General features: G+C 33.6%; 1 long non-coding RNA gene across 3 annotated transcripts in view; it reads left to right on the top strand.

Moving 5' to 3' along the window:
• Nucleotides 1-16523, top strand: part of LOC147824941 (uncharacterized) — a 91247-nt gene extending 74724 nt beyond the window's left edge. For 2 of the 3 annotated variants that reach the window (XR_015441523.1, XR_015441524.1), the window contains exon 3: nt 15396-16523. This is a non-coding gene — a long non-coding RNA (uncharacterized LOC147824941). The remainder of the gene's footprint in view (nt 1-15395) is intronic. The other variant, XR_015441525.1, reaches the window with a different exon arrangement.
• Nucleotides 16524-16959: the final 436 nt, after the last annotated feature.

Below are 16959 nucleotides of genomic sequence, written 5' to 3'. Positions count from 1 at the left end.
AACACCTACTGGATAAAGATCTTTGTAATCCTAGGTTTCAGTATACCACTCAAAATTATGAATGTGAGAAAGGTAGAATCCTACAAATAGGAGTATATATTTCGTACTCAGAAAACTCTTAAGTCTAATAATAACAAGTAAAAAGACTTTAAAGTTAATTTCCTGGAGTTCAGATCTTGGTTACCATTACTAGGAACCATGCATAATGTTAAACCAATGAAATAAACTTTTTGAACTTTAAATGTATTAATATAGTCAACTATAATGATTGCCTGCTATATGTAGTCCATTGTGCTTTGCTCAGGACACAATCATACATCACAGTGTAGTTCAGGGAGACAGTCCATTAAAGAGCAAGTTATAATGCAACTTCCTAAAATAGACAATGAATACTGTAGTTAAGTACCTACCCTGAGCTGGAGAGGTAGAAGTCAGAGGTGCTTCCTTGAGCTGGAAATGTAGCATGTAGAAGTTACCTAAATGGAGAAGAGATATTACACTCAATAATTTTGGGAAAAAATGGGATTCTCTAATAGTCAAGAGATAAGGGAGGGGAGGACATGATAAAGAACTCCTTGAAAAAAGTTATGTACCAAGGTGAATAATGAGATGAAGTGTGAAGTAAAGAGAGTCAAACCAGAAAGTTCATTTGGTACTTGTATAGTTATTAGCACTTTATCCTAAGGCAAGTACAAACCATAAAATTGTTTTAAATAAGAAATACGTATCATCATATTTGGGAAAGTTTGAGAAGGTTGAAGATGATTGCCAATAGTCATTAGAATGATAGATAGTAGAACTGGATGCAAATGATCCAAATGAACACAGCATACAGCTAACACAAGTAAAAAGGTAAGATTTTAAGGAATAGAGGATTTGATGAATGAAAGTAAATTGCACTGAGAGAAATGTAGAGAAACAATGGAAATCAGAGGAGATTGTCTTCAGAAAACAGTACAGCAAAAGCAATACTTCAGTGAAATTAGTACTATGAATCAGAGGATGTGGAATATGGCTCATGACAGCAAGTCATTGAAGAGCTGAAGTGGCTCCAGCTGCAATAAAGATGGAAAGTAGTAAAGGCATACAGATGTCAAGAGATACTGGGGCAGCTTATAATTGTTTTTATGTCATTTTTCCCATGTAGATTATTTTTATTGTTGTTGTTGATTTGTTGGTTTTTGAATCTTTATCAGGGTTAGCCAGACATGGTGGCACACACCTATAAATCCAACACTCAGAAGGCTGAGGCAGAAAGACCGCCAAGAGTTCGAAGCCAACCTGGGCTACATAGTGAGTTCAAGGCCAGCCTGAATTACAGAGTGAGACCCTCTCTCAAAACAACAACAACAACAAAAAATCTGTATTGTGTCAAGTACTGAAATTCAGGTGTGGACAAAAAGGAGAAAAAGCACTTAGCCACTTTGCTGAATCAAAATAAGCTTTTTATGACCTATCTTTTGTATATTAGTTTGGTGGCATAAACCCAGGTATTAATAAATTTCTATTGACCCCAGTTTGTATCTTTCCCTTGATAATTATGAGAAAAGGAGAAGTTCCTGAAAAAAGCAGAATAAGGATATTTTTGAGTGTCCTTCTTCATGTCATCATTATATTTTAAAAGCTTTTTGCTGTACAATAATAAACACAGGACAGAAATCAACTACTCATTAATCAAAGTGTTCTTCAGAGAATCAAAGAAGTTGAGAACTCAGGGAATAAGAAAGAGAAAAGATTCTCTTGATGTCTTAGCTACTTTTCCTATTGCTGAGAAGAAAAACTCAAAACCCACAAGTTAAGGAAGGAAAAGTTTATTTAGCTCACAGTTTGTAGAGTTTTCAGTCCATAATCAGCTGTCTCCAAGGCAGGGTGGCATCATAGAGGAGAAAGAGTTCATGGCGGGCAGAAGGCAGCAAAGCAACAAAAGATGACCACAGCTCTTTCTATCCCTTGTATCTTATTCAGGCTACTTAGGGCAGGTACTTCTCACATCCTTAATTCTAGTGCTCTTGATCCTAGCACTGCACCATGAATCAATTAGAGTGTCACACACTCTAGATCCAGCCCCCCCTGAAAAAGCCACACCTGTGACTATGTGAGGCTTTGAGGGGACATCTAGACACAAACCATAAAATTTGAATTAGAATATAAGATGATTTAGCATCAATTCACTTAATTCTATGTTTTATAAAGGTAGTAAAAACTAACCGAACAATTTCTTATTGGGTCAACCTAAATAAATTTTATACTGCTATATAAGAGAGTGATATTTAAAATACAAAGCAAAGAACCTAATTTGCTTACTTTTTCCTTTACAAGGGAAAAATTCTAAATGATAAATATAAATAACTAGATTTAATAAAGTAGTGGAAAGATCATAAGTCATATTATACATAATTATAACAGATTAAATGCTAACAAGCTCTAATTTAAAAATATAACAAATTGAAAAGAAGTGAAAACTTCTAGAAATGAACAAAGAAAAAAATGTTTTTTAGTCCAAGTGACTCTACTCTAGAGCAACGATGCTCAGTGTATAACTATATTTTAATACAGAACATCCCAAGGACTAAACATGTCCAGATGATGATTAATCTTGCCAACTTGATTGGAATAAGAAGTACCTAACAGATTAGTAGAGCACGTTTCTGGGTGTATGGAGTGGGGGATTACAGAGATGATTGGCATGGAGCCAACAAACTGAGGGGGGGAAGATATACCCTGATTGTGGGTGAATCCATTCAATAGGCTTATAGCCTAAAGCAAATGAAAAGGGAAGAAAGAGGAAAGCAACCTGCACTTTCAAGCTCCATTCTGGTTTAGCAGGTGCATCTATTGCTCCTGCCATCACCTGTAGACATCAGACTCCAGCTTCTGCAGCTTTTCAAGGTGAACTTGCCACAGCAAGCACCAGGAAGCTTCTAGAACTTGACCTTGGACTGGGGCTGCATCCTTGGTCCCTCTTGTTCAGAGGCTTCCATTTCCATAGGGAGAGCAGCAGTTGCATCCTCTGACACTCCAGTGTACAGATGGCCATTGTGGATTCTCCCACATCTGATCCTGTAAGCCTAAGAAACCCCCCTTTATAATTATATTATTAAAGAAACCTCTCTTTTATAATTATATTAGCACTAATATATATATATATATATATATATATATGGCTTTCAACCAATCTACAAACCCAAGCCAATCTAATAAATCTTTTTATATAATTACATATATTCAACTCAACCTAATAAATTCCTTTACCATATATATGTATATATATTTATATATGTTTGTATATTTATGTATATATATTATATATGGAGAGAGAGAATCAATTCTGCTCCTCTAGAAAACACTAATCAATAAACTGGAACTCATTTTATATCAAGGGAACAAATACTCAAAATACTCAAGGGAGAAAGTGATCTGTGTTACATATTGGAGTTAAATGTCAATGTGCATATATTTTCTACATAGTATGCACCATGCAAAAAGATATTTCTCCTTTAATCTAAATATTCATCTGATAAACAAATATTTTTAATAAAATGCACTATGTTGAGTACTGTTCTAGAAACTCACCAAGTGGAGGTAGTAAATGGAAGTATGTTTAGGATTGGCACTCTCTAAAGGTTATTCCAGATGAAAAAACAGATATATTCATGAAACATTCTCCCAAAAAAAACCAACACTACATATAATTAATAACTAAATTTTTCTTAGCCAAATAAGGATAGTAAGAGAAGTAGATACACAAAAATTAATACAATGAAGGTAAAATCCAAACACACCACCCAGCATGAACTTGGTTATTTATATTTTATTATAAATAGTGCCAATCCACATGAATCAAACTCATTGGAAAATTGCTAACCTCAAGTCTCCTAAATTTAGGTCATAGCAATTTATTGCATAATTAGAGAAGAATCATTAATCTTAACAGCTTGTTTTACTTTTTCCTCTACCCAGAATAATCAAGAAGTCAGGCAGACTGGAAGAAACAAGGATCTTGAGACTCTTGACTTTCTTAGAGAAGTCTGGTTGCACAAATGAAACCAGTGAAATACCTTTGTGTTTTCAGCCCCCTAGTGGGAAACTGAAAAATGCTTTACTTATTCAAGCTGCTCACACAAGGCAGTATCCTGGCCGTGAAGATTAGATTATTGTAACTCCCCATTGGCTGACTTGCTCCATAAGGCCTTACATAAACTCCAGCTGGTGAAGGACAAAGCTGCCAGGTTCCCTCTGAAAAGGGTAAAATTAATCAAAATATATTTCTCCCTATCTGAAACCCTTATGTTAGCTATTGGTTAAAAAAATAATGTCCTGATTTTTAAATTACTTGTTTAACTCAGGGAGTAATATCTGGCCCTACTCCAATGGGCTTTTTACAATCGCTTAGCAATTTATGTTACCTAGCCAGCTTCTGAACCCTGCTGAAGTAAATCTGCTTCATATCCCAAGACCATTTCAGGGTTTTAGGAAACAAAGATATTTCTATAATCTTTACCATGTAGAGTTTTGTTGTGACTAGAAAGCATTATATTTGATATATATTAATTTACACAAAAAATTTATAGCAAGTATTAGGATAATATGGAGTCATGTAATTTTATTTCTCATTACTCAAATGGTAATTAGATCTTTCCTTTACAGACTGAGATTTAGAGCTAAAATCTAGGACTTGGAGTGTTCAGTATTAAACATCCTTTAAAAAGGTATCAGTTGGCTGGCATCCACACTCATCCACACATCCACATGTACCCCATTCCCCAAATTATTCATATTGTCAAGCTCTAAATAAAACAAAGAAATATAGGCCCCTGTGCAATAGAGTATACACCCTTGTTAACTAGTCAAATTGATCTTCCTTTACTAATTGAAAGCAAAAAAGCCCTAGAAATGGCACAATACAATCAATTCAGCTGGGTATATTGGTATTTGTTAATCAAAGCTAAGAGTACAGGTTAAACACTTGGAAATATGCAAAGCTCAATGAAAACCTTGGTCTATTAACATGGAGATTTCTTGTGAAGTCCTAACAATATTCTGGAACTGCAATGCTACAGAAACTCTTCACTGTAATATTTCAATGCCAATTTCTCTACAGGAGGCCATAACTCCAGAAGATTTGAATAAACTCTCCCTAGTAGCCATCCTTTCATATTCCAATGTTGCAGATCCAGCATTTTTCCCTGAATTTATAAAAAATTAACAAATAATGACTCTATTAATACCAATATATGGCCAAAGCTGAGGATCTACCATCTGATGTGTATCTATTTTGTATTTGACATTCCAATAAGCACATTAAATATTTTATTTATTCTTATAATAAAGAAGCTATTATTGTTGTTGCTTTTTTCTTCCTCTACTATATTAAATACTATAAATACACATCATGGAAGATCAACATAATTAAATATTTTTGGTAATACATAGAAATCATCCTTTTTTTAATATCACAGCTTACTGATGATTTGAATGCAGTAGGCATATTTATAAAACAAGTGAAAAGTTGGTAGAGGCAACCAGAAAAACATAATTTTTTAACTTTACATCTTTGGTCCAGGGCAGACACAGTTGCAAGAAGGCACAGAGAGGGTAATACTGCAGTAAAAACCAGTTATCCTCCTCTGTCAGTGAACCTGGGGAAGAAGTAGGGAAGGAGGGTCAACATCGTGGGGAGGGAGAGAAGCTCAGAAAGGAAGGAGCCAGTGAAGGGCTACAGCAAATTCTATCAATGTGATTGAGCCATGCCCTGTTTGACTCCCGAACTCTACATTGAGGGATCAGAACTCACGTAGTCTGAAATGAGAACATAATCATGATACATCCTGAACTGAGAAAAAACTTATCTTTGAGTCTAACCAATTTAGTTACCTGCTAAATCAAAATATCAACACTAGTTGGAAGACTATAACAGAATAAAGAGTCCCTTTAAAAAGTTCATAATGTACCAGATAAAATTTAAAATTACTCTACACATGAAGAACCAGGAAAATCGATTCTTCAAAGAAATAAAACCAACAAAAGGAGGGTGATCCAAAAATAATAGTAGAAATTGAAATTATCAGACAAAAAAAGTCATTAAAATCATGCTAGTTATTATAATCATGCTATTATTATAATGTCATTATAATCATGCTAGTTATTATTTGCTAATCAAGCAAAGGAAACTGCATTTCAGGAGAAAGCATTAAACAAGTCAGTAAAATAAAGGATCTAAACTCTTGACCAGAAGATAATTTAATTAAAAATCTATAATCATGTGATAACTATATAACCCCGTATTTGAAAATTTAAAAACACAGTCTCAATTTTAAGAAGTTAACAAAGGATTTACAAGATGTAAAATATTTAGAACTGATGGATCTGAAAACAGCATTTCAGAGAATTTGAGATAATGTAACGCTTGAAGACAAAATTATAACCATAGCTCTTAAGATTAATGACCTAAAGTTCCATCTCAACATGAAGTAGATGTGTTATGTACGTGTATCAACTCTCTACAATAAATGTAATCATGATGTACTCTAAACATGTATAATAAAGATTTTTAAAAATAGAAAAATGAAGTAAAGAAAAAAGTAAAGATATATGCTGTATATAAAAAAGATAAAAAAGGAAGAAAGATGAGGGAGAGGCAGAGGTAGGAGGAGAATATTAAGAGATAAGAAATAAGAAATATAAGAGCCATAACCAATGAAACAGAAAAGGTAGAGAGCTTGTGGCTTGAGAATAAATACAAAGTTCGTTAACCCCTAGATGAGTCAAGATAGAAGTTGGGAATACAAATCATCAATATCAAACCACAAAGACATTAAAATCAGAATATTATGAATAATTTTATGTCAGCAATTTTGACAACTTAGATGAAATAGAAAAAATATTAAAATACAATTTACAAAATGTGATCCAAGATGAAACAAGAAAACCTAACAAGATGTCTATTTAAAACACTAAATTTATTTGTTTCTTCTGTGTAAAAGAAAATCTTTTTTTTCTATATCTTGTGCTCTGAGTAACTACTTTGAAGATAATGACACAAGTTGTATTAACTATTGTTACTTTGTTAGGAATTTTCTTTTATTTTTTCATAAAAGAAAAAAGAAAAGAAAAAACACTAAATTTCTCATACAAACCTGTGTACTGGAAAATATCAAACCTATATATATATATATATTCACTGGTGAATTCTATTAACATTCAAAGAAATAACCTGATACCTACAAAATTTCTTCGGAAAGTACAAATAGTAGAAATGCTCCTCATTTCATTTTCTGAGGCCAGTATCACTTTTAAATCAAATCCAAACAAAAGCATCACAAGAGAAGACAACTGGAGATTTAATATTTGTTATAAATATGGCTATAAAAACCTAAACCAAATTCTAAGCAATCAAACCCAGCAATATATAAAAAGGTAATAAATCATAACTGAGTAAGGTTTATTCTGGTGATGAAAGATTGATTCAATTCTGAAAATCAATCATTGTAGCTCACCATAGATAATAATTTTCTATTGCTCTGTAAACAATCTCAAATTTAGTAGCTTACAAATACCCATTCATTAGTTTCCAGCTCTGTGTGACAACAGTGCAGGCCGACATAGGTGGGAGTCTGTTCAGGACCTCAGAGTTTAAAAGCAAGGTTTTTGCTAAGCTTATCCGGAGGTTCTGGCGTGTGACAAATTCTAAAGTCCTTAAGGCTGTGGGCAAAACAGATTTTTGCCATTGCCGGTAGGGCTGATCTTTTCTTGTTGGCGGCCAAACACAGATGATCCCAGCAATGAGACTTTGCCCATTCTACTTACTCTACAATCCCACCCTCCTTCACACCATGACTGAGAAATTCTTTCTTGTCAAATCCAGGTCAGATATTATATGGCTCGGTATGCTTTGCCTCTCATCTCAGGATCACAATATAAAGGGTTATTGGTTAGATAAAACTCGCGCAGACAATCTCCCTGCTCAATATCAGTTGATATGGGAGCGTAATTACATCTGCAGAATCCCCTCCAGCAACACCCACATTAGTGTTTAATTAAGTGAATGTAGGTGTGTACACACCAGGAAATGGGAAATTTGGGAGCCATATTAGAGTTCTACCTAATGCATCATATTTATAGAATTAGATAAACTATTTCAGTAGATGTAGAAAAGTATTTTGATTAAACATCTATTCACAAGCATATGTATTAAAATTTAAAAATTTCAATTCAACAATAAATATCTCTCAAAAATAATAGAATAACAAATTTCTTCAATCTAATAAATGCACTTACAAAATCCTATAGCTAACATACTTAATGATGAAAACATCTTCTAAAATGAGAAACAAGGGAAAGACACTGAATCTCTCATCTCAGTTGATGTACTACTAGGAACCACAATGATTTCAATGAAATTTAGAGGGTACAGAAGGGGAGGAAGAAAAGGGAGAGGGAAAATTAGAAGGCAAGAAGGAATAAGAGAGGGAGAGAAGAAATAAAAAAGAACAGAGAAATAAAAATATACTTTTTTGATAACATAATTATTTATTAAAAGAAAAACAGGAATCAAACAAATCCAGGCACATCTGGCTATCTAATCTTTCACAAAGGAGTAAAAAAATATGTTGGAGTGTTAGAGGAAAGACAGCCTCTGGGAAATTGGCTATATACATGCCAGAGATTGAACCTAGGCCAATATATCTTGCCATGTATGAAACTAAAATCAAAGAGGAACAAAGTTCTAAGTATTAAAACAGAAACACACCTGCTGGAAGATAAAATAAGTAAAACTCTTGAAGATGTAGGCATAGACAAGGACTTTTGGAACAGAATCCCAATTGCATAAGAAATAACATCAAGCACCAACAAATGAAATTATATTAAAATTTTCCTGGACACTAGAGGAAACAATCAATAGAGTGAGGAAAAAAACCTACAGAATGGAAAAAGCATTTCCCAGCTACTCCTCAGGCAGAGGACTAATATCTAAAGTATATAAAAAACTAAAACAAACAAAAAAAGACCTACAAAATAAATAACCCAATTGAAAATGGACAACTGAAAGGAATGCACACTTCTCAGAAGTACGAATGGAAAAAATGTTCAGCATCCCTGGCGAGTAGAGAAATGCAAATTAAAACAGCAATGAGATTCCAATTACTCCAGAATGAATGGCTATCATCAAGAAATCGAATAAGAAATTCTGGCAAGGGTGTTGGGAAACAGGAACCATTCTACACTGTTGGTGGAAATGTAAACTACTACAACCACTAGAGAAAAGAAGGATGGAAACTCCTCAAGAAAAATAAAACTAGAAATTCCATTTCACCTGGTTATTCCCCTTGTAGGTATCTGCCTGAAAGATTTAAAATCATCATATTACATTGATATATGCATGCCAGTATTTATAGCAACACAACTTATAATTGTGAAATATTGGAGGTGGCTTATAGGTCCATCAACACATTAATGCATAAAGAAAATGTGATAGTTATAGAGAGTGGAGTACTATTCTGCCATAAAAAGGATAAATTTTAGTTATTTGTGGGAAGATAGAAACATCTTAAGACCATAATGTTAGGTAAATCAGAAATGTGAGCTAAAGTATAACATGATTTCTCTTATATGAGAAACCTAAAGTATAAACAAATAAAACATAGATGAAAAATTAAAGACAGTTAATAGGAAACAAGGAGATTGATCTTTTATGAAAGGGAAGAAGATGAAGAGATGAATGTATAGGGAAGGGAATGGGATGAAAAAGAGTTAAGATGAATTATGTACATGTTCCAACTCCCTATAATGAGTGTAAACATTATGTGCTGCAAACATGTACTAATAAAATAAAACTTTTTAAAATACAGAAATATACAAAGCTACTAGGAGAAGTAGTAAATTAATCTACCAACATAGCAAAATGTAAATGAGATATATATAAATTCTGTATTTTATAAATATTAGAAAATAATTGGCAAATATAATGTTAAGAATACGCAAATTTATAATAGCACAGAAGAAATATAACACATATGACAGTATATTACATATATTAGATCGGTAGAAAATAGAGCATTTTCATTCTTAGGAACTCAGGCACACAGAATCTCTGAAAATCAATTTACTTCTGAAAACTGCCACATTATTTATCATTCATAATTTCAAGGTATTAATGAATGTTGTTAGAGACTTGTTTTTCCACTATCTCTTTCAAGGATCCATGCATTTATTCTAGTTTCTTTACAGTGTGGTTTCTCTTTGCTCCCTATAAGTATTTGCAGCATGGTAAGATCATTGAAAAATACATGTGAATAGCAATACATAACTACTAATAAGAAAGTTGGAAAAGAGGAACTTAAGATCCAGACAAATTATAACTTCCAGTTCCTATTTACAAAGTCATGACACAGCAGCTCCTGGGTATCTGCAGGGCTCTAAGCTCTGAACCACTGAACTTCAAGGAATGTAAAGGCCAGAATTTTACAACCTGGATTAACAAGTTTAAGCAGATAAATGGTATTTCTTGAGCCCCCTGGTGGCAAATGTTTAACCTTTGTGCTGACTACCCATTAGTTCAACAAGGTAAGAAAGTAAATAAACTGAGTTAGCTTAACCCTTGCTTCCCTGGTCCTGAATATCTCATCTTTTATGTCATCATGATGTTATCATTGGCAGATGTTTGCAGATTATAACTCTCTTTTCCAATATTGCCACAAACATTATTAATATCATCACAGGGCACATCAATTGGAAGTTAGTCCAGCACTACAGAAAATTATGAAACCTTTCAGGATTTCAGTCCTCCCAAGGCTGTGTTGATGTGTGTACGTGTGTGTGTGTGTGTGTGTGTGTGTATTTGTATGTGTGTTTCACTTAATATCTTGATGGTTGAAAATCTACTGCACATCACATAAACTTACACATAAAGTTAACATAACGTTTGATGTAAAACTTTGTCCAAAAACTATGCCCTGTGAATTACTTATGACAGAATTAAAAGGAAAAAAAAATGCATATAGAATGACCCCTAACCATGAAACTCAAGTTGCTTTTGATTTTTGTTTTTATCTTTTGTTTGATATTTAATTTAAAGAATCAATATTCTTTTAAACTTAAAAGAATAGTTGTATATAATAGTTGTATATAATAGATGTATATAATCAAAATCAGAGAGGAATTTCCACTCATTGCATAAAATTTTAAAGAAAATTTAAAAGCTTCATGAATGCCACTCTTTGAATTTGAAATATACTGGAGCATTGTTTAAGGATTATATTCATATACATAAAAATTCCAAATTAATAATACTGACTATACGAAAGAATTATCTCAAATGGACATTAATTGGATATTAGGAATATTAAGAAATAAACTAAAATGTATTAACCTATTAAATTCAAGGAACTGTTTTAAACTATTGTACTGTATTATATATTAGCAAGATATTTCACTTTTAATTGCAATAATCCTGTAAATCTGATAAAATCATTAACAAATTTATATGTTATGTTTAATGTGAGAAATTTTTTTGGCAATATCTAGTAGTGCCCTTATTTCATTCCAACATCTTTAGGGGAAAAGGCTCTGATGTGTGTGGAGGAAAGAGTAAAAGATCAGGGGCAATCTGATGGGTAGAGGGAAGGTGTTCAGACTGGCAGCAAGAGAGAAGAGAGCGCTTTTCAAATCTGATACATAGTGGATTTATTCTATGAATATTCACTTGATCCTAGTCACTCAGCTTCATTTCACTACCGCAGATACAACAGTGAAGAAGACACTATGAAATTTCTAGCTGGCCCTCATCCTTACAGAAGAACATAGAAGGATGTGAAGTGAAAATTTAGCTAGACAGAGAAAGAGCTCATTTAGCTAAAATCTGACACGTCACATGTGTCGGGAATCTTCCGTTAGCATTATGGTAACTTTATTTGACTGTGGAGAATAAGAGAAAAAATGGACCTGAGCGAGAGCAGAAATAGAGTTCTAAATACTAATTCTCATGTGGACTGAGTTCAATGCCTTTGAACAAGTCATTTCATTTTGCTGAACTTCTTTTTCATGTGTAATGTGGGAAAAATATATACAAATCTTCCTTCCTAATAAGAACACTTTGAGACTTAATGAATAGTGTCTGCATTCACCGGTATAAACCAACACTATGATCAAAGGGCTATGAGACCCAGGAGCCAGAGCTACTCACAAAGGGGCTGTGTTTAGCAGGGTTTTACAATTTTATAGTCTCAAACATAAACATTTAAGATCCCATGTCTTCACATAACAATAAACAGAAACCTGTGAAATCAGAAGTTATTTTGAGAACTGTTATTTATTTACATCTAGAAATTATGTGAAATCTATAGCAAAGAAAATTTGGGAGTGATTTAAAGATTTGAGTCATTTTCATGCAGGCAAAAAGAAATTTAAATATAAATAATTAGGCAGTAAATTTAATCGTTGTGTGTTTTTAAAGAAAAGACTTGACTTTAACAGGTCAGTGAACAGAATTATCTATAGATTTAATTAAGTGTATGTATTATGCTTGTGTTTCAACCAGACTAATGTTATTCTACAGAGACTTTTCTTTTGCTTTGTAGTCTCTGTCATTAAACATCGATATTAAAATATTAGCTATTTACATAATGTTTTATAACTGTTCTGTACAATTACTTGTTTAATAAATATGTATTAAACACTGATCTCACAGTATTGTTACAAGGATCAAATGAGAAAACAATTGGAAAATATCATAAATAAGCACATGTATTCTGAATGGCAGTTGCCAAATTATTATGATTTTTAAGGCCTCTGCTTAGTGCTTGGGCAAAAACTTCAAGATGCATTTGCAAACATTAGCATTATATATGTTTTATATTTTGGGATAAGTAAAAAGTGAACTGTAACTTTATAACTAATCTCCTACTCAACTCTTATATGCCTAATAAAATGAGTGACAATTCTTGCCAGTAAATATGCAGTAAAAGAATAGACTAATGAATAATTATATAACACATTATTGAATCAAAATTTACATTTGTTTTTATATAAACTATTATAGATTTTATAACATAATATTTTATATAATATATTCATCAATGAGACTTCTATTAGCTTTTTTTTTTTTTGGTACTGGGGATCAAACTTGGGTCCTTGCACTTGAGAGGCAGGCGGCAGAAACACTAAGCTAAATCCCTGGCCCTTCAATGAGACTTCTAGAACTTTAAGATATTTTTAGGTACAGAATCCTCACCAGACTTCGTTTCATTTATCAATAAATAAATGCAACTTATTTAACTGCACTTGAAGACTATATTCTTATGAGTTTTATAGTGATTGAAATTACTTGTCTAGTGGTGGATTACAATAAAAAGCACCATTTAAAAATATGAATTATAAATTAAGGTAGTAGTATTCTATTATAGGGTGAAATTTGAGATACTGAATTTTTTACTTATGAATATAGGTCAATCATCCAGTCAAATCATGATTATTTGACTGAATAAACAATCTATGATAACACTTACTGTAGGTATTGAAATACTTAAATTACTAAAAAGAACACAGGGCAAAGTACAATATAAATTCTAGAAGAAAACCTTTATAACTTTGTGTTATGGTTTAGATCTAAAATTTCCCCAAAAGTCTCAGGTGTTAGAAGAAGGGCTTTTGGAAGGTGATTAGATCATGGAGCCTCTATACTCATCAGTGGAATAATTACTCATTAATGAGTTCTTAGCTGAATGTGCCCTTAGGAGGCGGGGCCCAGTTAGAGGAGCTGGATCAGTGGGGATGTGGCTTTGGAGAGACCGTCTCCATTCTGAATTTGCTTTTTATGCCTCCTAGCTGCCATGGGTTGAATACCTGTCCTACACTGAGGACGTCTATCATCCAATTTCTCCCATGGAGCTAGTCACCTATGAAACCTCTGAACCTGTGAGCCAAAATAAACCTCTCCTTTTACGTTGTGTATGTTAGATATTTTGTCCTAGTGACACCAAAACTAATACAGAAAATTAGTACTTGACAAGTGAAATCATTGCTGACCGTATCTGACCATGTGACCCAGAAGCCTTTAGAATTGGTTCACAGGAGAGTTTGGAAAGATTTGAAGACCAAAATGCTGATAAGAATAAAGTCAGTAGTCACTCCAACCAAGTGTGCAGTTTGAATCAGAAATAAAAAGCAGAGGCAGAAAGGGGGGGGCTTCATAGCTTGGCTAGAAAAGAAGTGTGCTTAAAGCACACAGGAAGAGTGTGTTTGCTGAAAAGATTAGCATTATTAAAAAGGAATCAAATGTTTCGCACCAGGACAATAGGAAAGACAGCTTGAGAGCATACCAGAAACTGGCCAGCTATACCCATCACATGTTCAGAGGTGTAATAGGGTAAATTCCTTTGAAAGACTTTGCTTTGAGAAGAGAACACCAAGGTCTCCTGCTCACTCAGGGCCATGTAGGGAATTGTAACTCCCAAGTTCAGCATCCAGGTAGTCAGAGGCCACTGCAGCTTTGGTCCAGGTGACCTAGCTGCTGCTTGATCTGGCAACAGGTCTTGGTGGCATCTAGGTGGTGCTGATTCTAGGAGCATGCAGAATGCAGGAGTTGTTCTGTCAGAGAGGCTTCCACCAAGATTTGAAAGGAAAGTCTGGAAGAGTAGGCAATGTGGTGTGACAGGGTTACAGCCCAATCCCAAGAGCCTCTGAGAGGGTGATATGTAAAGCTATAAAAGTAAAGCCAAAGGTATAGTGGCTACTCCTGGATATTGGAGATGACAGGAATATAGAATGTCTATTGAAGAAAGCCACAGGCAGTGAGCAGATCCAACCAGAGAAAAGCTTTGATTAGTGAGGAAATATGGGGGGTGGGGCATGGTTGCCTATCCCTTGGAGCTGCTATCTCACTACCCTGTGACCTAGGTGCTGGACACAGAGCTACAAGTTTTAACATTTGCCTGGATCAAATTCCTTTCTATTCTCCTATTCCTTTCTTTTAAAATAAGAATGCTTACCCTGTGACATTGTATATTAGAGTAAGTATTTAACTTTCTATTTTTACTTTTACAGGTAAGAAGAGACTTTGACTCAGACTTTTGGATATACTGAAACAGTTATAAATTTGGCAATTCTTGGACTTACACTAGTTGTATTTTGTATAATAGATGGAAATAAGCCCTTTGGGTGCAAGGGGGAGAATGTAATTTAGTTCTAAAATTTCCCCCCAAAGTCCTGTGTATTTAGAGTTGGGGCTTTAAGAAGTTGATTGGATCACAGAAGGGCTATACTCATTGGTGGATTAATTCATTGATGAGTTCCTAGTTGAATGTGGTATCAGGAGTCAGAATCTCATAAGAGGAAGTGGACTACGTTGGTGTGCCTTTGGATGGGGTACCTCTCACTCTGGCTCTTGCTCTGCTTTCTAGCTTTCAGATGCTGAACAACTTTCCTCTACCAGGCCCTTCCACCATGTGGCTTCTATCTCACAACCAGAAGACTGAAACCTCAGAAGTATGACCCCAAATATGCACTAGTTTTTTTTCAAGTTGGTATGTCAGGTATTTTGTCCTAGTTGTGGGAAAGCTGACTAATATGGTTTGGAATACTGTATTTAAAGGTATCTTAGGTGACACATGAAAGGATCATCTGCAAAGAAATTTGATACTTCTCTTCAGAAGACACTGTTGAGAGAAAATAAGAAGCAACTACTCTCAATGCTGCAATCTGACAAAACATGAATGCAAATTATGCAATTTTTCAATAAATAGAAGACAAATAATTTAGAAATAAAATATTTTATTGTACACTTTACAATAAAAATTTAATTTCAATAAGTGCATGGAAAGATGTTCAGAATGATTAACTGTCAATTAAACACAAAATAAAACTACAGTAAGATGCTACTATATAGCCAGTACCATGTAAAATTAAGAGTTGACAAATACCAAGTGTTGGCAAACATGTAGAACACTCATACATGGATAGTGAGAATGTAAAATGATACACAATTTTACAAGTTAGTTTGGGAGGTTCTTATAAAATTGACCATATTCTTGCTTTTGACCTCTAGATAGTTCTCCAATAAAAATGAAAATATGCCAACACAAAGACTTGTACATGAATACTCACAATAGGTTTATTATTGTAGCCAAAAATGGAGGAAGTAAAGATATTTTACAATTAAATGACCAGTGATATAACAAAAGCAAAAAATATTAATCAATAATAGTTGTACAATGACATAGAGAAATCTTAAAAATAATTTGCTGAGCAAAAGCTAGACATAAAATATAATATATAGTGTGATTTTATTTATATAAAATGTGAAAACAAAGTTAATGTATAGCCACAGAAAGTAGACATATTTGTTTTGGTTAGGGATTGCTAGACTTAACTGTAAAGAGACAGAACTTCTTCAGAGGATGAAATATCCTTATCTTTGCTATTGAAATGGATACACTGGTGTACACATTTGATAAAATATTAAAACCATATTTTAATGGGTATATATTATTTACAAGTTATCTTTCAATAAAGTTGACTTTAAAAACTAATTTCAAAGCATAAAATCACTAAAATGTCATAAAATAATTGAAGACAATATGCTAGTCCAAAAAGTAAAATGCTAAAACAATTTTCCCAAAATTGTTTTGCCAAGTTCTGTACTCATCCCTTGAATCGCCGAGAGTTCTGCCTAGTTTTATAGGCTAGGAATATTTCTTTTTGTTTCTCGGGCATAATTTGGAAAAGCTGCTGGAATTTGCTTTTCTTGACCAAAGTAAGGAAATACCTTCTGTTGGTTGTTGTTATCTGAGAGAACAAAGGCATTTTCATAATGTCTTTTACAAGATATCTAACTGAAACCAAAAGATACACACATTTGTCCTTTCTTATGTAGGCATCTGCTCATTGCTTGTCCTTGGGATCTTGAAAAGAGTAACTAAAGCAGTAATAGAGTCAAAGATCCAGTCAAAGTCATTCTCAAAAGTT

Source organism: Heterocephalus glaber, unplaced genomic scaffold (genome assembly GCF_053883595.1).
Source record: "Heterocephalus glaber isolate CG9 unplaced genomic scaffold, H.glaber_assembly_v1.0 deba00001523, whole genome shotgun sequence".
Lineage (NCBI taxonomy): Eukaryota > Metazoa > Chordata > Mammalia > Rodentia > Bathyergidae > Heterocephalus > Heterocephalus glaber.
This window is presented reverse-complemented; position numbering and strand designations above follow the sequence as displayed.